We start from the raw sequence: 22,135 nt of genomic DNA on the forward strand, positions 1-22,135 counted from the left end.
CGGAGTGGCCTTGGCTTGGAATTACCATCGAAACCGGTCTTGCTTAAAAGTCCCTTCGGCGTAAACTTCTACTGCTGGAGGAGGAGGAGAAGGAGGAGGAGATCGCTTGCTTCTTCATGAACGCTAGGCTTGTTAGGGGAGATTTGATAGCCCGCGGACCGCAAGAATGTGGCCGGTGGTGGCGCGGGAGTAGGCTAGGAAAGACGTGCAGGAGTGGTGATGGTGGTGGTAGTGGACGCGGGCGGCCGGAGAAGGGAATGGGGTCACAAGCGTTGGTCGACAAGCCTGCTTCTGGGGCTGCTACACGCGTTCTTTGGGCTTTTGTCTCACTTAGATTCTATTTCACACAGGTTTTATCGTCATTCACGTTATACTATTAAGGGGGAAGAAACTGGGTCACATGCGTTAGTTAACAAGTTTACGTCCACGGGGTCTGGCTGCTTCATGCGTTTCCTGGGTTTTCGTCTCAATGATTCGTAAGTCCATATTCTTAGATGTACCAAGCTCCCATTACGGCTATTTCCCAAGGCCACGGAGAAGATTACCCGAGTTTTCATGGGTAATATTCCCGTTGAAGTTGCGGAAGTTGTGTAAAGCTATCAGGAGCATCACAAAACAGTCCAAACAAATCCCAGCAACTTCTAGGATAGGCTTTTCACGCAGGCAAATTGATGTGTCAATACGTTTAAGAATATGGGCTTAATTCAGACCAATCTACTTCTTCTAGGGCTGCTGTGTGGGTGTCTAGGGCTTTGACTCTCCAAGATTTTAAAGCCCATATCCTCAACCGTATAGTCACTTCAGTTCGCCTGTTTAATTAGATTTGTCAATACGTTAACGAATATGGGCTTAATTCACACCAATCTACTTCTTCTAGGGCTTCTGTGTTGGTGTCTATAGGGCTTTGTCTCTCCAAGATTCTAAAACCCATATCCTCAACCGTATAGTCACTTCAGTTCCCCTGTTTAATTAAATGTGTCAGTACGTTAACGAATATGGGCTTGATTCACATCAATCTACTTCTTCTAGGGCTACATGTATGGGTGTCTACTGCTCCTCATCACCTTCTACCCTCATAAAACAATCTTGTACATTATAGTTAAACAAAACTAATTCAACACTGCAATACATATAACAAATAGACTCTTCTGACCATTATGCCTTTTTTTTTATTGATATTGATGTCGTTAGTTACCTCAAAAACTTCTGCTTACAAATTGACTGAGCTTGTTACACTAATATCATTATAAGAAAAAAAATTGCTAGTAATTCTGATCATTAATAAGTGTCTCAAATGCTTCATATGTTTTTGTATTAATTTTTTGGTCTGCAGCTTCATGATATTTAATTAATTTTCCGTGCGTTGGTCGGCAAACCTGTCATTTCTGGGGGCTTCCGCATTCGGGCTTGCGCCGTTGTTTCTCCTTGACATCAGGTTTCAGATAAATTGAAGCAATATTCTGTTCCTATAAATCAATAGGGAAGGCAGAGCAAGATGCCGAAATAAGTATCAATTCTGGTTTGAGAGGTATCTCATACTCCCCTCTGAAAGCGCCTCCTGAAAGCGCTTAAGTCATAGGAAGGAGAAAAAAACAAGAATGAAGGCGGTTACTAAATTTACCACTGAAAGGGAGAAAATAATGAAGTAACTTTATAACTCTTGCACTCGGAAGTTGGACAACCTAGATATAAGCCTTATTAGAATATCATGAGTTACGAGGCCGTGAGAGGAGTCAAGCAATGTGCCATGTAGCTAGTGCGTTCAGAAGAGCAGTTAAAGTTGTAGAAGAATTCGTAGCTCGTGAGTCGTGGGGATCCGCGAGAAGAGCCTCCCAGCCTCGCGGTCAGCAACGTCGCCTGGGGGCAGTATACGTAAGACGGCAACACCGGCGGGGGAGGAGGGACGTGCCGCGCCGCCTGCCAACCAAGACACACCGGCCTCTTCCCGTCCCCAGCTTTCCCGCGGCCACCACCACCACCACGCGGCCCCTTCTGTCCTCCACAAGGTCCTTCTACATGAACTGAGCTTGAACTTGATCTTGACGTGGTGGATAATGAAAAGGAGAGGGGGGGGGGGTGAAAGAAGAGGGGTTAGGAGGAGGAAAAAGTTGAAAAGAGTGAAATGTTGGATTATCACATCTTAACATCACAAACTCAGTCGTAAAAAGTAATATAAAAAAGCAACAAAAGCAATTAGCCCCGCATTGAAAAGTGGGTAAAAAGAATATATATCAGCCACATTATTATTGATGAAGACTGTTATCAGGTTTACAAAATCAGGCACAAGACGAATAATGAAAGTTCGAAGTTCCATATACGTTAAGTGCATCTTCATCCTTTCATCCCTATACTGTTCAAATTCCTTACGCAAGGGTTAACCAGCATCTTCATTCTTTCATCCCTATACTGGCCAAATCCCTTGCGCAAGAGTTAACCAGCATCTTCATTCTTTCATCCCTATATACATACTGTCCAAATCCCTTACGCAAGAGTTAACCAGCATCTTCATTCTTTCATCCCTATATACTGTTCAAATCCCTTACGCAAGAGTTAACCAGCATCTTCATTCTTTCATCCCTATACTGTCCAAATCCCTTACGCAAGAGTTAAGCAGCATCTTCATTCTTTCATCCCTATACTGTCCAAATCCCTTACGCAAGAGTTAACCAGCATCTTCATTCTTTCATCCCTATATACTGTCCAAATCCCTTACGCAAAAGTTAACCAGCATCTTCATTCTTTCATCGCTTTCACTGGTAAACTCTGGTATACGTTTTATGCGGCGAGGTGTGTGTGATCTTGCGTGCCTCATCACAATACACTATGACACGAACGGGGCTGAATTATCTTTTTTTATTTTTATTTCATTTATATCTTTCTTTTTTTTATTTTTATTCCCGTTGGTTTCGTTGTCATCGTGCTTGTTGTTGTCGTTGTTACTATTGTTTTAGATGTTGTTGTTTGTTGTCTTTAACCTTTAACAGAGGATTGGATTGCATGTGTTACGATCAAGTCCATTTGTCAGGCAGTCTTACGCTTCCATTCTCTTTATCTCTCCTTTACTCCATCCTCCTTGCTTTACTTCTTCCTCCTCTTATATATTCACTCCTTTACTCTCCTCCTTTTCCTTTCTCCGTTTACTCCGTTTCTCTCCCTCCTCCTTTATTCGCTGTTGCCATAATAAAGACTAACGGAGAGAGGGTCGGAAAGTGCATCGAAAGCCTAATATTGGTGTGAGAGGAAACCATCTGGTGAGAGAGAGAGAGAGAGAGAGAGAGAGAGAGAGAGAGAGATCGGGGGGAGGGGGTACTGAAGGGGAGACTGCAGTGAGAATGGTGTAACGAGGAAGAGTGAGAGAGAGAGAGAGAGAGAGAGAGAGAGAGAGAGAGAGAGAGAGAGTCACGCCGCGGAACTCCATACCACGCTCACTCCCGTGATTGTCTCCTCTCCAGCGATTAGCAGTCCAACTTTCACTGCATGCACGCTGACTCGCCATCCCCCACCCCCCACCCCCACCACCACCCTCTCTCTCTCTCTCTCTCTCTCTCTCTCTCTCTCTCTCTCTCTCTCTCTCTTTCTTTATGTCCTTGTATAACATCTTCAATTTTTTCTTGTTTTCTTCTTGTTCTTGTCGTCACGTTGTTGTTGTTGTAGTTGTTGTTGTTGTTGTTCTTCTTCTTCTTCCTTTCACCCTTCTTTCCTCCATCACTTTCTCTTCTTCCTCCTCCTCCTCCTCCTCCTCTTCTTCCTGCTCCTCTTCCTCATCCTCCCTTGTATGTTATGAGCAAACACGAAAGGTTCTTCAAAGGGGTTATTGATCCCATGCGTGTTCATACATGTTTGCTTTGGGGGAGAGAGAGAGAGAGAGAGAGAGAGAGAGAGAGAGAGAGAGAGTAAAAAAAAATGCAAAAAAAGTAGAGGAATTTCAACGTGCCCTTAGGTAGTGATCTTTTTCTTCCTCTATTCCCTCCTCTCCCTCCCCTCCCCTTTCCTCCATTCCTCGCCTCCCCTTCCCCTCTCCCCTTCTCTCCATCCCTCCATCCTTCTTCTAACCTTGACTTGACACCTCTCTCATCTTTCCTTCCTCCCTCTACCTCCTCACCCTTTCCCCCCTTTTGTCTCTCTCTCTCTCTCTCTCTCTCTCTCTCTCTCTCTCTCTCTATCTATCTATCTATCTATCTATCTATCTATTGAAATGGGTTGTCTAGGAAATTACGATCGATTCTTTTTCTTCTCTCTCTCTCTATCTATCTATCTATATCTTTCTCTCTATCTATCTATCTATCTATCTATCTTTTCAAATAGGTTGTCTAGAAAATTACGATTGATTCTTTCTTTTTTCTTCTTCTCTTCGTACGTTCGAATCTGATGTCTAAAAATAAAAGTCACAATTGATGCTTTCTGCTCCTTTGTTTTCTTGTTAATTTTCCTTCTGGGTCACTTGTATTCCCTGTGTCGAGACCATTGGGTATAAAGAAAGACTTATGTATGTTTTTTTCTTTTTCTTTTTTTTTCCTTTACAGGCCTCGAGGGTGATTCGGTAGATAAAAAAAAAAGGTTACGGTCGTTTTTTTTACTGCGTTCGGTAATCCTTTGTTTTCTTTTAGGCCTACTTCAAAATCACCGGTTAAAAAGACCTTTGATTTTTTTTCTTTCTTTTCTTTTTTCTTCTTTGCCTTCGAAATAAATAGTTTGTCATTTGTTTTTGTTTCTCTGTCGGGAAAAGCGAATCGGTATCAACAGGTAAGGAATGAAAGAGGAGGAGGAATAGGAGGAGGAGAAGGAAGAAGAAGAAGAAGAAGAAGAAGAAGAAGAAGAAGAAGAAAAGCGAGCCAGTAACACGGAGAAAAGAATGTAGGTAAAGAATGAAGGAGGAGGAAGAAGTAGAGGAGGAGGAGGAGATGGAAGAAACGAGGAAGAAGGGAAGAAGGAAGAAGAAGAGGAGGAGGAGGAGGAGAAGATGGAAGAAACGAGGAAGGAGGAAGGAAGAAAGGAAGATGAAAAACGAATCAAAATATCAAAACCTTAACACGCAGAAAAAAAATGGAAGTAAGAAATGGAGAAAGAAGAAGAAGAAGAGGAGGAGGAGGAGAAGGAGAAGATGGAAGAAACGAGGAAGGAGGAAGGAAGAAGGGAAGAAGAAAAGCAACCCGAAATTGACCTCTCTTTTGGATACTCTTCAGTTTTATCATTTATAGGAGCGGCGAGTAGCGGGCTTTTTTTTTTTTTTTTGTACTCTTTTTATTGCCCTTGAGTCGTGTCCTCGAATGTAAAAAAAAAAAAAAGTCAAAATATCAAAAGCCTAACACGGAGAAAAGGATGGAGGAGGAGGAAGAACAGGAGGAGGAGGAGGAGGAGGAAGAAACAAGCCCGCGGGGATGTGTGATTACTCCTCTTCTTGTCTATGTGTCTTTGTCCGTGTCCTTGTCCTTGTATCCTCTTCCCTGTATGTGTCCTTGAGTTTCCCCTTCCCCTTCTTCACCTCCTACTCACCCCAGCCACAACCACCACTTAAGTGACATCGAGTATAACCAACCACCCTTTTCCCTTCTCTTCCCTTCGTTTCCCTCTCCTTTCCTTCCCTTCCCTTCTTTCCCCTTTCCTTTCCCTCTCCTTTCCTTCCCTTCCCTTCTCTTCGTTATCCATGCCTTCCCTTCTTTTCCCTTCCCTTCCCTTCTTTTCCCTTCCCTTCCCTTCTTTTCCCTTCCCTTCCCTTCCTTTCCCTCTCCTTCCCTTTTCTTCGTTATCCATGCCTTCCCTTCTTTTCCCTTCCCTTCCCTTCCTTTCTCTCTCCTTCCCTTCTCTTCGTTATCCATGCCTTCCCTTCTTTCCCCTTCCCTTCCCATCTCTTTCCTTCCTTTCCTTTCTAATCTTCATATCCATTTCCGTCCTTTCCCTTCCCGCTCCGTCCCTTTCCTTGCCTTCCTTTTTCTTCCCTTCCCCGCCTTCCTTTTTTTCCCTTCCCTTCCCTTCCCTTTTTTCATCACCCTCTCATCCTTCCCACCCTCACCGTCATTACCACCGTTACCGTCATCATCACCACCACCACCACCACCTCCAACACTACCGCTAACACCACTAACACCACCACCCCAACTACACCATCATCAACCTTCGTCCTCCTTCTCCCTCCCTCCCTCTCTCTCTTTCCCTATACTTCGTTCCGTAATGGCCGTGGGTGAGTCCGTTATGGCGATACTGATTGTTGGGGACAAGCTTTTTATTTCATTGCTTAGCGTAGAGGCGGGAAAGCTTGCGCCCCATATACAAGAACGGCGTTAAGGGTTCTGTTAGAGTGGTTCGCCGTCTCTCTCTCTCTCTCTCTCTCTCTCTCTCTCTCTCTCTCTCTCTCTCTCTCTCTCTCTCTCTCTCTCTCTCTCTCTCTCTCTCTCTCTCTCTCTCTCTCTCTCTCTCTCTCTCTCTCTCTCTCTCTCTCTCTCTCTCTCTCTCTCTCTCTCTCTCTCTCTCTCGTTTACTCCTTTATTTTTTCCGTTTATTCCGTTCCTCCTCCTCCTCCTCCTCCTCCTCCTCGATGTAACAGACATCGGAAGGAGTTTCTTTTCAAACCGTGTCATCCGCCACTGGAACAATCTTCCTTCAGAAGTAGTAAATGCGAATACCATCAACTCCTTCAAATATAGAATCGACCGTCACTTCGCTGCGTCGGGAGTAAACTGAATATTGAGGTGCTTTCAACTGGTTCTCAATATCGAGGTGCTTTCATCTGCTCCTCAATATCGAGGTGCTTTCATCTGGTCCTCAATATCGAGGTGCTTTCATCTGCTCCCCAGGCCCCAAGTGGCTGTCGAGCAGATTAAATCACCAGAGCGGGCAACCTCGTAATGAGCCAATAGGCTTTCTGTTCCCTGCATTTCCATGTTTCCTCCTCCTCCTCCTCCTTTTGCTCTGGTTCTCTTCTTCTTCCTCCTCCTCCTCCTCCTCCTCCTCCTCCTCCTCCTCCTCCTCCTTTCTGGATAGGGGAAGAACTTGGTTGCGAAATCTCCTTCATCATCCTCTTTTTTATTCTTTTTTTATTCCTTTTATTTTCGTTTCTCACGCTTTTCTATTCGCAGGTAGTCTTTATTTTTTTGTTTTTCTTTCTTCCTTCCCTCGCTCATTCCTTCCTCTCGTTTTCCTTCTTTTTGCTTTCTTCCTTCCTTCCTTGTTTCTTTCTTTCAGTCGTTTTTCCTCTTTTTCTTGTTTTGGTTTCTCACGATTTGCTTTCTCGTCTCTCTTTTTTCTTTTTTTTTCTTTCTTCCCTCACTCCTTGCTTTCTCTTCCCTTCCTTCCACTTTCTTTCTTGTTCCTATCTTTTTTCATTCATCCCGCCTCTCTATCTTTCTTTCTTTCTTTCTTACTCTACCTATCATCTGTTTATCTTGCTTTCCCTTTCATCTTTTCCTTTTTTTCCCCTTTTGTCTTCTCAATATTTTCACTTTCCACTTTCTTCTCTTTCTTTCCATTCTCTTTCCTTCACTTCTTCCTTTCATTCGTTTGTTATCTCTCTCTCTCTCTCTCTCTCTCTCTCTCTCTCTCTCTCTCTCTCTCTCTCTCTCTCTCTCTCTCTCTCTCTCTCTCTCTCTCTCTCTCTCTCTCTCTCTCTCTCTCTCTCTCTCTCTCTCTCTCTCACCCTTCATTATCTACTCTTTAACTTCTCTTTCTTTCTCCTCATCTTCTACATATTTTCTCCTTCCTCCTCCTTTTTCCTCCTCTTCTTCTTCCTCCTCCTCCTTCTCCTATGTATTCCTATGTATATTTTCCTCTTCTTCTTCTTCTCCTTCTTCATCTTCATCTTCTTTTCTCCTTACCCTCCCGTCTCCTTCTCTCCTCCTCCTTCGTCCCTCCTCTTCCTCCTCCTCCCTCTCTTCTTTGCATTCCCACGCTCCCTTCCCCTCAACCCCTCATCCCCTCTTTCCTCTGATATTACCTCCTTCCTCCCTGTGCTTCGTGTCTCTTCCTACCTCCCTTTTTCACTTCTCTCTTCTCATCGTCCTCCTCAACCTCTCAATACCTCATTCCTTCCTCCCCGGTTGTTTTTCTTTCTTTCTATTGTTTCCTCCTTCCTTCTACTCCGTTTCTCCTCCTTTTCGCCTTGTACTCCGTTTTTTCTCCTCCTTTTCGCCTTTTACTCCGTTTTTTTTCTCCTCCTTTTCCTCCTCTTTTCCCTCCTCTTTCTATTTCTCATTGGCAGGATTTTTCTTTTTTCTGTTCTTTTTTTTTCTCTTTCCTTTCTTTCTCTTCTTTTTCCTTTCTCTCCTTCCTTCCTTCTTTTCTATATCCTATTTTTCTCTCTTAGTCCTTTTTTTCTTTTTCCTTTCTTTCCTTTATACATATTTTGCGGTTTCTTCCTTCCTTTCTTGATTTTCTTTCATACACTCTCTCTCTCTCTCTCTCTCTCTCTCTCTCTCTCTCTCTCTCTCTCTCTCTCTCTCTCTCTCTCTCTCTCTCTCTCTCTCTCTCTCTCTCTCTCTCTCTCTCTCTCTCTCTCTCTCTCTCTCTCTCTCTCTCTCTCTTTCTGGTTTGACTTCTTCTTCAGGTCATTTTCTGTACTGCCTGACGAAGAGTTCATGTCAGTAACGCAGGCAGCTTCGTCATGACCTAAGGGAATTTCCGTTGTGTTTTATTCCATGTCTCCGCGTTTCCTCATTCTCCTCTTCTTCTTCCTCCTCTTCATATTCTTCTTTTTCTTCTTCTTTTTCTTTTTGTTTTTCTTTTTGTTTTTCTTTATCTTCTTTTTCTTCTTCTTCTTCTTCTTCTTCCTCCTCATCTTCTTCATCTTCATCTTTTCCTCCTTATCTTCTTTACCTTCATCATCTTTCCCTCGTTTTCTTCTTTTTCATCATCATCTTTTCCTTCTTCTTCATCACCCTTTTTCTTCCTCCTCCTCCTCTTCCTCCTCCTCCCCCCTCCCACTGTTATTCTTCACTTCCGGGTCGACCTCTGGAGCCGCTCTCACACCCTCCTCCTCCTCCTCCCTCTCCCCCTCACCCCTCGCCCCCTCGCGCGCACCTGTGCCTGCCTGCCATGTGGGGTGAACGCGCGGTGTGTAGCACTAGCCAGCAGGTGTGGGGGTGTTTACTATGCACGGGGCTGAACTGAAGACTGACGGCCGAGGTAATGAAGTCATGTTGAGGTTGATGGGTTGTGTGGGGGGGAGTGATGGAAGGGTTGGGGAAGAGGAGGAGGAGGAATAGGAGAGGAAGAGAAGAGATGGAGGAAAGGAGAGAAAAATAGAGTAAGAGGAAGAGAGAAATAATGAAGAAGAATAGGAAGTAAGGAAGATGAAAGGAAAGAAGAGAGATTGGAGGAGGAGGAGGAATAGGAGAAGAAGAGATGGAGGAAAAGAAAGAAAAATAGAGTAAGATAAAGAGATGAAAAATGAAGAAGACGAATAGGAAGAAAGAAAAATTAGAGGAAAGAAGAGAAAGAAAGGAGGAGGAAGAAGAAGAAGAAGAGCAGGAGGAGGAGGGAAAGAAAAAAAGGCCTCTCAGTGTTGTTATATGATTTCCTTCTTTCTTTCTTTCATTCATTCATTCATTCTTTCTTGTTTCTCCGTTTATTTGTTTTGGTGTTGAAGAAGACACACTACGAGGCTCTTTACATTATCTTCCTTCCTTTCTTTTCTTCCTTTCTTTCTCCTTTTCTTTTATTTTGACGTTGAGAAAGACAGACATTACGGGACTATATTTTCTGTTTATCCCTGTCAGTAAACCCCCCTCCGTCTGTCTATTGGCGTGAGTTGCCATCTTTAACCTTCACTATAATGAGGCTACAGCTTTGCATGCATGGTTAGTATAATGATTAGTGACTTTTCTTGTTTGCTTACTTGTTCCAAAGATACGAAGTCAGTTGTTTTCCTTCGCTATCAAGTCGTGTTTACATCTTGAAGCTCTTCCTCTGGTTGTTTGCATTTGTATAGATCAGTGGAGCAGAGAAAATGTATGAAAGAATGAAGTATATAGTCTAGTATGAAATATTTAGGAGTAGCGAGTAGCGGTCTTTTTTTTATATTATTATTTCCTCTTTTATTTAGGAGCAACGAGTAGCTGGCTTTTTTTTATGACTGTTTCCTCTTTTTTGTGCCCTTGAGCTATCTCCTTTGTTGTAAAAAAAAATGGTATGAATCGATTTGGTTCCTCCTCGTAAAACACAAACACACACAACTAACACTTTTTCTATCATTCGTGTTTACATCATGAACTTCTTCCTCTGGTTGTCTGCATTTGTATCGGTCAGTGGAGCAGAGAAAATAAATAAAAGAAGTATAGGTATAACAAAATTAGCATGCGATCGATTTGGCTTCCCCCTCGTAACACAGACACACAAACAAACACAAAAATCTTCCTGAATTAACTACCTTCCTCCCCACACCTGTCTTGCTTTGGTTAACGGCATGATTCCTGTGTACCGGTCAGTCGAGTGGATAAGAGAGGCAACATATTCATAAACACGATCCTTCCAATACTGTTTTGTCTGTTTTTCTTATTCATCTTCTTCCCCTCCAAACACTGCTTTCTCTGCTCTCCTCTTCGAATACAATATCCACTACTTTTCTACTCTCCTAGCTTTTCCATGCAACAAAATTATAGAATGTAGGTAGTAGTAGACAGGTATTATAAGTATCTAGTAGTATAGTTGTATAGCCTAGTATGTATACGTAGACAGGCAGATAGATATAGTTACCACACAATATTTCAGCTCTAAACGACAACCTTAGTCATATTGTTATTAGCCTAAGAAGAAGAATACAAGTGAAAGTTTTGAATGAATGTTACAAGCTACGGACGGGGGAAGAGCGATTATGATAAGTTCCTCTACAACTCAGGAACTGCAATGTATAGTTCTCTGATTTTTGGCTCTTTTGTAGTCCTTTTGTATCCCCGTGTATCCTAGCGAATCCTAGTGCATCCATCCTTGAACACTGCTTTCTCTCTCTCTCTCTCTCTCTCTCTCTCTCTCTCTCTCTCTCTCTCTCTCTCTCTCTCTCTCTCTCTCTCTCTCTCTCTCTCTCCTATGCCAGTCCTAACCACAGTTCCCTCGTTACACCATTCTCAGTAGCTCCCCCCCCTTCAGTAGCACCCCCCATTCTCTCTCTCTCTCTCTCTCTCTCTCTCTCTCTCTCTCTCTCTCTCTCTCTCTCTCTCTCTCTCTCTCTCTCTCTCTCTCTCTCTCTCTCTCTCTCCCCTCATCCCCCTCACCCCCCTCCTTTCCCTAATATGCCGCAGTGGTCCAGTTCCCGACGCTGAAATGGGGTGTCCAGGTTCCTCAGCCCTTGGCCAACAACAGGTGGTGCTGACAGCGGTTGTGGGTGGGTGCGGGGGTGGGGAGGGGGTGCTGAGGGAAGAGCTGATCCTATTGTTTTTGTTTCTGCTGTTGTTGTTGTTGAATTTGTATGTCATTGTTATTGTTATTATTGTTGTTATTTGCCGTTTTTTTGTGTTGGATGAATTTTTTTGTAGTAGTAGTAGTAGTAGTAGTAGTAATAGTAGTAGTAGTAGCATGAGTGTTTCTTCAGTTTCATGGTAGAAGCTTTGTCAGACCACCACCAGGGTCAGAATACTATCGCTGGAAAGCCTCGCAACATTCACGAAAGCATTGGTAAATGTGTGTGACCCGGCGACATGACTGGCGGGACGTGTTATTTGGTGCCGGCCTTCGTGTACGCGGCGGTCATGATCGAGGTCTGAATAAGAGATAATAGTAGATCTTGGTCATGGTTATCGAGGTGGCGGGGCGGCTTGCATCACCACCTGCTGCTGAAGGTTGCCCAACGATCCAATCTTTCATGATCGATGCCGCGTCGTGAACGAAAAATTGTCTCACTCATAACTAACCTCGCCTAAGCATTGTGACACCAAAACGAACATCTGTTGAGGCATATATTCCGTACATTATTGTCTGAAGTTTGCCCAACGATCCAATCTTTTTCATGATCGATGCCGCGTCGTGAACGAAAAACTGTCTCACTCATAACCTAACCTCGCCTAAGCATTGTGACACCAAAACGAACATCTGTTGAGGCATATATTCCGTTCATTATTGTCTGAAGTTTGCCCAACGATCCAGTCTTTCATGGTCGATGCCGCGTCGTGAACGAAAAATTGTCTCACTCATAACTAACCTCGCCTAAGCATTGTGACACCAAAACGAACATCCGTTGAGGCATATATTCCGTACATTTCTATCTACGGAATACCTATATATATTAGTGCCTTACAATATAATGGCGCTAAACTTAAGTGTAAACAAATACATTTCGACTAGGTAGGCGGTGGCGTAGGTGGTAGCGTACTGGGCCCACATTCACCGCGTGATGGACGACGCGGGTTCGAATCCCCACGCTACCACTCGGATTTTTCAGTCACCGCCGAGTGGCTTAAAACTACCCACATGCTGTCCTGAAGACCACCCATCAACCCGGACTCTAGAGGAAGCCGTCCAAGCGAATCAAGAACGAGTTCCGGGGGGCAGCATGAGCCAATGCAAGACGGCGCCACTATAAACACTCGCCTGCGCCAGAACGGGCTGGGCCGACCATCAGGCCCCACCTGGAAGAAGCCTTGGGGCAACCATCAGGCCCCACCGGGAAGATGCCTACCGGCGCAATAGGCAATCAACGTAAAAAAAAAAAACTCAATTTCACCAAAGTTGTTGCGCGAGAATGGAATAAGCTTCCTCCTTCAGGGATTCAGTGCAACAGGTATGATTCACTTCAAAACAAACTCGACCGCCACTTCTTCCACTTTAATACTCGCTATAGGCTCGATGTGGTCTGAACGTCTGTGTAAATCTATGTAAACCTTTTTTTATGATCTAAGGCGAGTCACGAATGCAAAATAATGGCGCTAAACTTAAGTGTATACGAATATATTTTGATTGCACCAAATTCAGTTTATCTAAAGTAGTTGTGCGAGAATGGAATAAGCTTCCTTCTCCGGGGGTTCAGTGCAACAGGTCTGATTCACTTCAAAACAAACTCAACCGCCAGTCCGCCACCCACTTCTCCCATCTTCAAAGTCGCTATAATGGGCTCGATGTGCTCTGGACGTCTATGTAAATCTTTGTAAACCTCTCTGACTGAACAGCCGTCACGCCGAGTAGTCCGCCGCCCCCTCCTTCCCCGCCCCTCCTTTCCTGCTGACGGTCAACGACATTAGAAAAGTACAACTGCGACACTCATTCCCTCTTTCGCTTCCTCCCTCTCTACATTTCCAGCTCGTTCTCCGTTCCGTCTCTTGTTACAACCTTCATTTTATCCATTTTTACGGGGAAGGAAACAGCCTGGGGGTTGGGATGGCATGTTCCTCCCTTCTCCTTTGTTGTTTACTTGCAGCAATAAACTATCAATCAAGGCTAAACAAAAGACAGACAGAAAACACTCGGATAGTTAAGAATAAAAAGGGAGTGAGGTACAAGAATAAAAAAATAAGATAAATCGTGTCCGGCAAACCACAGTAGTTAATAGGATCCAACACCAAAGAAGAGAAATCAGAGCTAAAGTGACGGTCAGTTAAATTTAGAGATGATCAGAAGAGAGCAAACGATACAGACGGAGAGTGATACAGCTTGTGCGGGGAACGAAACACACACACACACACACACACACACACACCAAAGCAGTTTTCCACATGGCCTCACCTAATAGCACGCTCGAGCTTGCCGGCGCCGAAGTCTCACCGCAACACTGAGCTCTGTCACGAGGTAGTATAGTGGTCCCGCCCCTTGCAACCATGTATACTCAACCCCCTTATTCTTAAAACGTATCGGAGCTTCAGTTCGCCTATTAAAAAGCCTCTCGTAGAAGTTGCAGGGATTTCCATGGGCTCTTGTGATCCTATAGGCTAGCTTTAGGCGACTTAAACGTATTAAAGCCTCCGTTCGCCTATTAGAAAAGCCTCTCGTAGAAGTTGCAGGGGTTTCCATGGGCTCTTGTGATCCTATAGGCTAGCTTTAGGCGACTTAAACGTATTAAAGCCTCCGTTCGCCTATTAGAAAAGCCTCTCGTAGAAGTTGCAGGGATTTTCATGGGCTCTTGTGATCCTGGTGATAGTTTTAGGCGACTTCTGCATCTTGAATGGGATAATCGACCATTAATACCCGGTTAATCTTCTCTCTGGCCTTGGATAATAGTCTTCATGGGAGTCCGGCCGGTACGTTTTAGAATATGAACCTCAGACCCAACGTGTTCCCTAAGACAGGATAAAGGATGGAGCAGGTTTCTTAATACATAGTTCTACGGGTCGCTCCTTGATAGAGATTCACACACATATATAGCTCTTAATATACCGTCAAAAGGTTTGCTAATGTGTTGTGATGCTAATACATAAAAAAAAATAAGTCCCTTTGAAAAGAGCAAAGAGCACGGCCGTGGAGACTCGAAACGGCGGCACAAGGTTAGCCCACTGTCACCTTCAGCCCTCCGTCACACCTGCAGGGTATAATGACTTCAAGCTAGAATCGAACTGGTGGCTCAACGTTACGACAACACAGCGCTACCACCAGTCCGCCTCACGCTTCTACGACATGAATTCAGTCAAGAGGTTCGAACTGGTGGCGCAGCGGTAACCCAGTGCCACCCTCAGGCCCCCACCATGCCTAAGGGCCACGAATTCAGTCAAGGGCGTCTAACTAGTAGCACAACAAGACTAGGGTGGATGGGCGGGGCTTATTTTCGATGTTAATGTGAACGGAGTATATAGGGAAGATAGGGTGCCGCAGGGGGGACCTTCAGCCACAGATGCTTGCGGTGTTTCGAGTGTGTTATTTTTATTATTGTTTATTATAGTGACCCTCCAGTATGCAATGACAGCGTTTGTGGTGGGAATCCGTGTGTAAGGGCTCCTCCTCCTCCTCCTCCTCTCCTCTTCCCCCCCTTCGAAGTGCTTGTTTGGCCTTGTACAGCTGGAGGCCACGTCATGAACTTCCTTATATTGTAGTGGTGTCCCGTGGGGCTTTAGAAATGATGATGATGATGATGATTTTTTTTATGTGCAGTGGTTGTAGTAGAAGTAGTAGTAGTAGTAGTCACAGCAATAACGACATCATGAAACTCCTCTAGAGACATACTTCCCCATTTATTTATTTGCTTTCTATTTATCAGGTAATTATCTATACACACACACACACACACACACACACACACACACACACACACACGCACACATAAGGAAAAGTTGGACAAATACAGATACGGAGACGGGACCACACGAGCGTAAGCCCAGGCCCTGTAAAACAACAACTAGGTAAACACACACACACACACACACACACACACACACACACACACACACACACACACACACACACACACACACACACACACTTACAACCCCCCTCCGCCTCGTCCCCATCCCCCCCACACACGCTGAGGTTACTAACGCAGATCAACTCGGTAGGTTACGTATATTAGTGCTGCTTCCAAACCCGTCCAGCGGCCCCTTCCTGCAACAGGCGGCCGTGGTACGCTTGACCCACTCCCCGACTGTGGCAATGAACCCCACGGCGTGCCCGCACCTCGCGACCTTTAGCGGCCCCGAGGTGAGGTCACGGGCGGACCCAGTGGCGGCGTTGAAAGGGGGCCAACAGTTAAGGGGAGAAGGTGGCGATTGTGGTGGAACAGGTTGCAGAGGGAGGAAGAGTAGACGGAGGAAATTGAGGAGGAGGAGGAGGAGGAAGTAGAGACGAAAGAAAAGAGGAGGAAGTTGAGGAATAAGGAGAAGAAGGAGTCGGTACAAAAAGATAATGGTGTTGAAAATAGGAAGAGAAGAGAAGGTAGTAGAACTGATTAAAGGAAGGAAATAAAGAGTAGCGGAGGAAGCTGAGGAAGGAATAGGGAAAAGTAGAGTTAGTGAAAATAGATAAAGATGGAGAGGCAGCAGTTAAGAGGAGAGGGTGGTGATGGAACAGGTTTTAGAAATAGGAAAGGGAGGAGGAAGTGGACGGAGAGGAGAAGACGATGGAGAAGAAGGAGGCGGAGAGTTAGGAAAAATAGATAAACACAGTAGTAGCGTTTTAAAAGGATGTTGTAATAGAGTGCCAACCGTTAAGAAAAGGAGATGGTGGAGCAGGTTAACGAAGGAAATAGAAAGGAAGAAGTTGAGAAAGAAGAGTTAGTGGAGATTGATAAAAACAGAAATGGCGTTATAAGAGGATGATAACAGTTAGGAAGAAGAAAAAAAGATGGTTGAACAAGTTGACGAAGGAAATGGAAAGGAAGAAGTTGAGGAAGAAGAGGAAAGAAGAGAAGAAGATTGATAAAGATTGAAGTGACGTTTTAAAAGAATGAAAACAGGAAAAAAAAATAGGTGGTACAGGTTAACGAAGGAAATAGAAAGGAAGAAGTTGAGAAAGAAGAGGAAAGAAGAGTTAGTGAAGAAGATTGATAAAGATTGAAGTGACGTTTTAAAAGAATGAAAACAGGAAAAAAAAATGGTGGAACAGGTTGAGAAGGAAGAGAAGGGAAGAGGAAGGGAAGTAACTGAGGAAGGAGAGGTAAAAGAGATGACCAAGAAAATAAAAGAGAAAAAAAAGAGAAAGACGATGGAGGAAGTAGATGTATAAACAGGGAAAGAATTGAAGAAGACACGATGGAAGAAGATGTAAAGATGAAGACGAAGAGTAAAGAAGGAAAGATGAAGATAGACAGAAGGTTAAATAGAGACACAGAAACGAAGAGTAATGAAGGAAAGATGAAGAAGATGAAGGAGGTACTGAAGACGAGGTAGAAGAAGACATAGGAAGTGAAATATAGAGATAGAGACGAAGGATAGAGAGAAAAAGAAGAAGGTAGATAAAGAAAAAGGTATAAGCGGAGGAGGTACTGAAGGATTAGATTGTGAAAGAAGAGGGAGAAGTGTGGAAGAAGATAGAGGGTGAAATAGAAGAAGTAGAGGTAGAGAAGAAAAGATGAAGGGGAAGATAAACAATAGGTAGACGCGTTTAAGGTACTGAAGAAGACGAAGGGTAGAGAGGAAAAGAAAGAAGGTGAAGACGAAGAGTAGAGAAGAAAAGAAGAAGTAGAGGTAGAGAAGAAAAGATGAAGGGAAAGATAAAAAATAGGTAGACATGTTAAAGGTACTGAAGGAGAGAGGAAAAGAAAGAAGGCGAAGACGAAGAAAGAAATCAAGTCCCGAGGTGAAGATGGCCTCAGGCGCGACCTTCGACCTAGGGCTTCCGGCCGTCGTGGAAGCTGGGGGGCATCACTCTTCTCTTCTCCTCCCAGTAGCCTCCTCCTCCTCCTCCTTCTCTCCCGGCCTCACCAGCCCCGTCAGACTCCACCCGCCCACCACCTTCCGCGAGGCTTAACGCACTATCTTATAACTCTTTGTAATGACACTCGTAAAGCCATTCGTCGGGGTCTGGTATTCGTAAACCTTTAGAGAGGATGGATTCTCTTTTTGTTCTTGTTTTTTTTTCACGTTTTTGGTTTCCTTTTTATCTTTTTTTTTGTGTGAATTGGTGTCTAGAAGTCTTCCATTAGGTTTGTTAGTAAGTATGATCATCCTTCCTCTGATTATTACTACTACTACTACTACTACTACTACTACGACTACTGTTATTACTCTTCTCTTTCTTATTCTCCTCTTTATCATCTTTATTTTACTTACTACTACTACTACTACTACTACTACTACTACTACTACTACTACTACTGCGACTAATACTACTCCTCTTCTCTTTCTTATTCTTCTCTTCATCCTCATCTTTGTTACTTACTACTACTACTACTACTACTACTACTACTACTACTACTACTACTACTTCTACTACTCAGGCGGAAGACATTAATGTTTCGCCAAGCTTCTCCAGCGGCGGTAAACTGTTATTCTATTTAATGGTTGTCGAGTCTGGGAAGGAGCGAGCATGATTTGTGTTGACCCTGGAACACTTACTCACGCACCCCCCCACCCCCCCGCCGCTCCTCTCCCGCTCCGTCATCCTCATTTCTCATTTCTTTTCTCTTCTTTTTCATCATCATCATCATCATCATCATCCGCGTTGTTGTTATGGTTGTCGTTGTTGTTGTTGGTGGTGGTGGTATTATTATTATTTTTTTTTTTACAACAAAGGAGACAGCTCAAGGGCACAAAAAAAGGAAACAATAATATAAAAAAAAGCCCGCTACTCGCTGCTCCTAAAAAAATATAAAAAAATAAAAAGAGGCGGTGTTTCCTCTTGTTCTTCTTGTTCTTCTTCTCCTCCCTCTCCATGTTACGCCTCCTCTTTCCCTTCTTCCTTTTCCTTCTTCTCTTCTTCCTCCACCGCCTCCTCCTTTTCTCCCTCTACTTCTATTTCTTCAGCTTTTCTTTCTTGTTTTTCCTTTTCGACTTTATCTCTCCTCCTCCTTCTCCTCCTCCTCCTCCTCCTCCTCCTCCAATGGACACAAACAGGATGACTTAACATGACGAGAAAGCGCTCTAAACATTCATCACTACCTTCTCTCCCTCTTCCTCCTCCTCCTCCTCCACCGCTGGGCATAAACAGAATGGCCCTAGAACATGTCGAGGAAACGTCCGCCCCATCCACACACACACACACACACACACAGAGTCATGACGGCCCGACCAGCCCCTAAAGCCTCACAACACCCTGGGGCGGCGTCGTGCAAGGGGTGGGAGCTGGGCCGCCGCTGTTCTCGCGTAGAATGACCTTGGCATTGGCCTTTTCACACTACTCTTGCCACTACTACTTCTACTACTACTACTACTACTACTACTACTACTACTACTACTACTACTACTACTACTTCTTCTGCTGGTGCTACTGCTACTTTTGCTGCTTCTGGGTTGGAGTTCTTTGGAAAGTGCTAAAGTGGATGGGTTAGTTTGAAACGGCTGAAGAATATTTAGTTTTTTTTCGCATTACTGTTGCTACTTCTTATGCTACTTCTGGTTCTTCTGCTGCGTTTGGGGTCATTGGAAAGGAGTTGAATTGATGGGTTTGTGTTTCGCTCCTAAATAAAATAAAGAGTTAAGTATGTCAAATGGAGACATGGAGGTATCTTGCGGCGGTGACCAAATCAGTCTTTCTAAACACACCTCAAAGTAACTCGAGGGCCAGTTCGACCGTCCAACACAGAATCATTGTAAGCGCCGAAACCAGACTTATTCACCACAATGATCCGTTATTTCTACTCAATTCCAGACACGAGAGAAATTCCCTGTGTGGTTTTCTATAGTTTCCTTCTTTTAATATCAAAGCCAAACACTATACAAGGAAAATGTTCATAGTATTTTGTGTTTGGTTGGAGAGCTTACGAACTTGCTGTACTGGACTGTAAAACTGGACGGGCTCATCTCCAGCGCCTTGTGGCATCATCGTCCTTAGGTCAGTTGTGCCAGCCAGTCCTGTTCATCCGGAGGGCCTTCACACGACCGAGCGAGACAAGGTAGCCTACTAGAGGACGGCCGCCCACTCAGAACCGGTTTGTGAGGAAGTAGCAGGGTCAGGAAACTAGCGCAGCAGCAGCATCCTCTCCTCTGGCTCACCCTAACGCCTTGGTGACTGCGGCCCAGCACCCAGACAACGTTACCAGATTATCGTACTCAGCTTCCTATGTTTGCCGATTTCCGACCCAAAATCTGCCTCCTCGACTCCAATAACTGCCTTCATATATAGTTATCGTTAAAATGGTTAATTATTGGTGCTTTTGGCAATAGCTAAGGCTCAGTAACAGGTAAATGTGAGGCTCTGAGTACGATAATCTGGCAACGGTGCCCCAGAAGACTCTCGCGGCCGTGGGAAGCTGAGATGCACTGAAAACCTCAAAGCACACCGTGAATGAGGAACAGCGACCACCGTGCACTCTAGCCACGAAACATAACCGATAATGAGACGGCCAGAGGATATTTAAAACGCTCCCCTCCATGGCGAACTGATCTGAAAATATAGTAATCCCAAATAAAAAGTTCTCACGGGAGTCATTGGTGCTGAATTCACGTCACCTAGTTATGAAATGAGGTTTTTTGTCGACGGTTAGAGCAGTGAATCCTGTTGTGTGCTTCTGGAGTACCCCGATGATATATAATTGTAGCTGGTTTCTAGGCTTTGGGAGATGTGCAGTAACTGAAGGTAGGCTATGAGGTAGTTTCTTGTAAGGGGGAGGACGCACACACTGATGGGACGTACTACATAATGCGGGTGAATCTAAGTATCACATCTATTTGGACCTGAAAAAATAATGTTGGTGTCAAGATGGAGTATGGTGAGGAAATGCATCTTTGGTCTTGTTTATCTATTTATTTATTTATTTATTTACTTTACTGAGAAGAATACTTAGAGTCGTATTAAAAGACATCGCCCCCCAAGAACACATATTTGACAAGGCTTTCGTAGGAGTTGTGGGCATTTCCAGGAGTAGTTTTATGACCCTGGTGGTAGTTTGACCCTTCCTCTGTACCGTGAACCTTAAGAAACACATATTTGACAAGGCTTTCGTAGGAGTTGTGGGCATTTCCAGGAGTAGTTTTATGACCCTGGTGGTAGTTTGACCCTTCTTCTGTACCATGAACCTAAGGAAACACTCATTAGAACTCGACTGACCCCCTCTTTAGAAATTGTTGTGAGAAGCGATAGTGTCATAATACCAACCTTAGAGGCCTCAGTAAACAACGCTATATTCTGCGGAACTATAGGCGGGAGGGAGGACGCTGGCTGACTGAATTACTAAGCTGAGGGCCACTGTATTCTGGTATTAATTATTTTGTCACCGTCCTCATCATCTGCAGCGAACCAGGAAGAGACACCAGACATCTCCCGAAACTGACCTATCTTTCGGCCACCTCTTTGGATTCTTTTTAGGAGCAGCGAGTAGCGGGCTTTTTTTTATTAATGTTTACTTTTTTGTGCCCTTGAGCTGTCTCCTTTGCTGTAAAAAAAAAAAAAAAAAAAAATACCAGACATCTTAAAACAGGAAATAAAATGGATAAATGAAATTAGGGAAAACTGACTGTGAAAAATAATGAGCAAAAAGAGTAGTAATGATGATGATAATAGCAGTAATGATAATAATAATAAAGCGAAACGGGAAGAGACACCAGACATACCAGACAGCTAAAAACAGGAAATAAAATAGATAAATGAAATATGAGAAAAATGATTGTGAAAAGTAATGACCAGAAAGAGTAGTAATGATGATGATAATAGCAGTAATGATAATAATAATAAAGCGAAACAGGAAGAGACACCAGACATACCAGACAGCTAAAAACAGGAAATAAAATGGATAAATGAAATAAGAGAAAACTGATTGTGAAAAGTAATGACCAGAAAGAGTAGTAATAATGATGATAATAGCAGTAATGATAATAATAGTAAAGATAATAATGATAATACATGTGTTTGTATATCGTGACTCTGCCCAGGCCAGTATTTGCTCAAGCTAACCTTGGGAGCGCTGAAGGTTGCCCGCTGGTGAGGACGCATGCAGTCAGTCCTTTGTCAACCTCTAGAGATGATTACAGATCCGTCTAAGGCCTTAAGGGTGATTACTGATTCTTCTAAGGCCTTATTTAACTGATTTCACGGACACCTTAGTTAATGATGGCCTTCAGGGTGACGCCGCGGATAAGTCATATAGCAACGGGATGTGATTCATTAGTAGGCTACAGAGAGGGCTAATGAGTCGAAGATTAGCACCGAGGCCGCGTGTAGTTATAGCGTATTCCCCCAACCTTACTTGTCTTTGCAGTGTGTGGCAATGACTGGCGAGGGAGTGAGTCTGCCTTTTTTTATTATTATTATTTTTTTTTTTACATGAACATTCAGATACATTACTGCTTCATTCGTTCATTTTTATTTTATTTTATTTTGTGTGTGTGTGTTTCCGTCTCCCCTGAGAAAATTAAGAGTAACAGTCATGATAGTATTTGTTTTCTGTCAACCCTAGGAAAAAATAGTAGTAGTAGTAGTAGTAGTAGAGAGGAAGGTAGTGCAAATAGTAATGGTAGTGGTGGTGGTGGTGGTGGTAGTGGTGGTGGTGGTGGTGGTGGTGTAAGGAACCATCAAGCGAATATCGTCATTCCTCAAGCCATTAATGGTATATAGTAGCTTCTCATAAGGGGGAGGACGCACACACGGGTGGGACGTACTACATAATGAGGGTGAATCGACTGTTGCGTCTGTTTTAGTCCTGAAA

The 22,135-nt window shown here is 43.9% G+C and overlaps 1 protein-coding gene across 4 annotated transcripts in view; it reads left to right on the plus strand.

Moving 5' to 3' along the window:
- Positions 1 to 22,135, plus strand: part of LOC127009532 (nascent polypeptide-associated complex subunit alpha, muscle-specific form-like) — a 56,575-nt gene that overhangs the window by 13,269 nt on the left and 21,171 nt on the right. The gene's annotated exons all lie outside the window — the stretch shown is intronic.

Source organism: Eriocheir sinensis, chromosome 41, assembly GCF_024679095.1.
Source record: "Eriocheir sinensis breed Jianghai 21 chromosome 41, ASM2467909v1, whole genome shotgun sequence".
In the NCBI taxonomy this organism is placed as follows: domain Eukaryota; kingdom Metazoa; phylum Arthropoda; class Malacostraca; order Decapoda; family Varunidae; genus Eriocheir; species Eriocheir sinensis.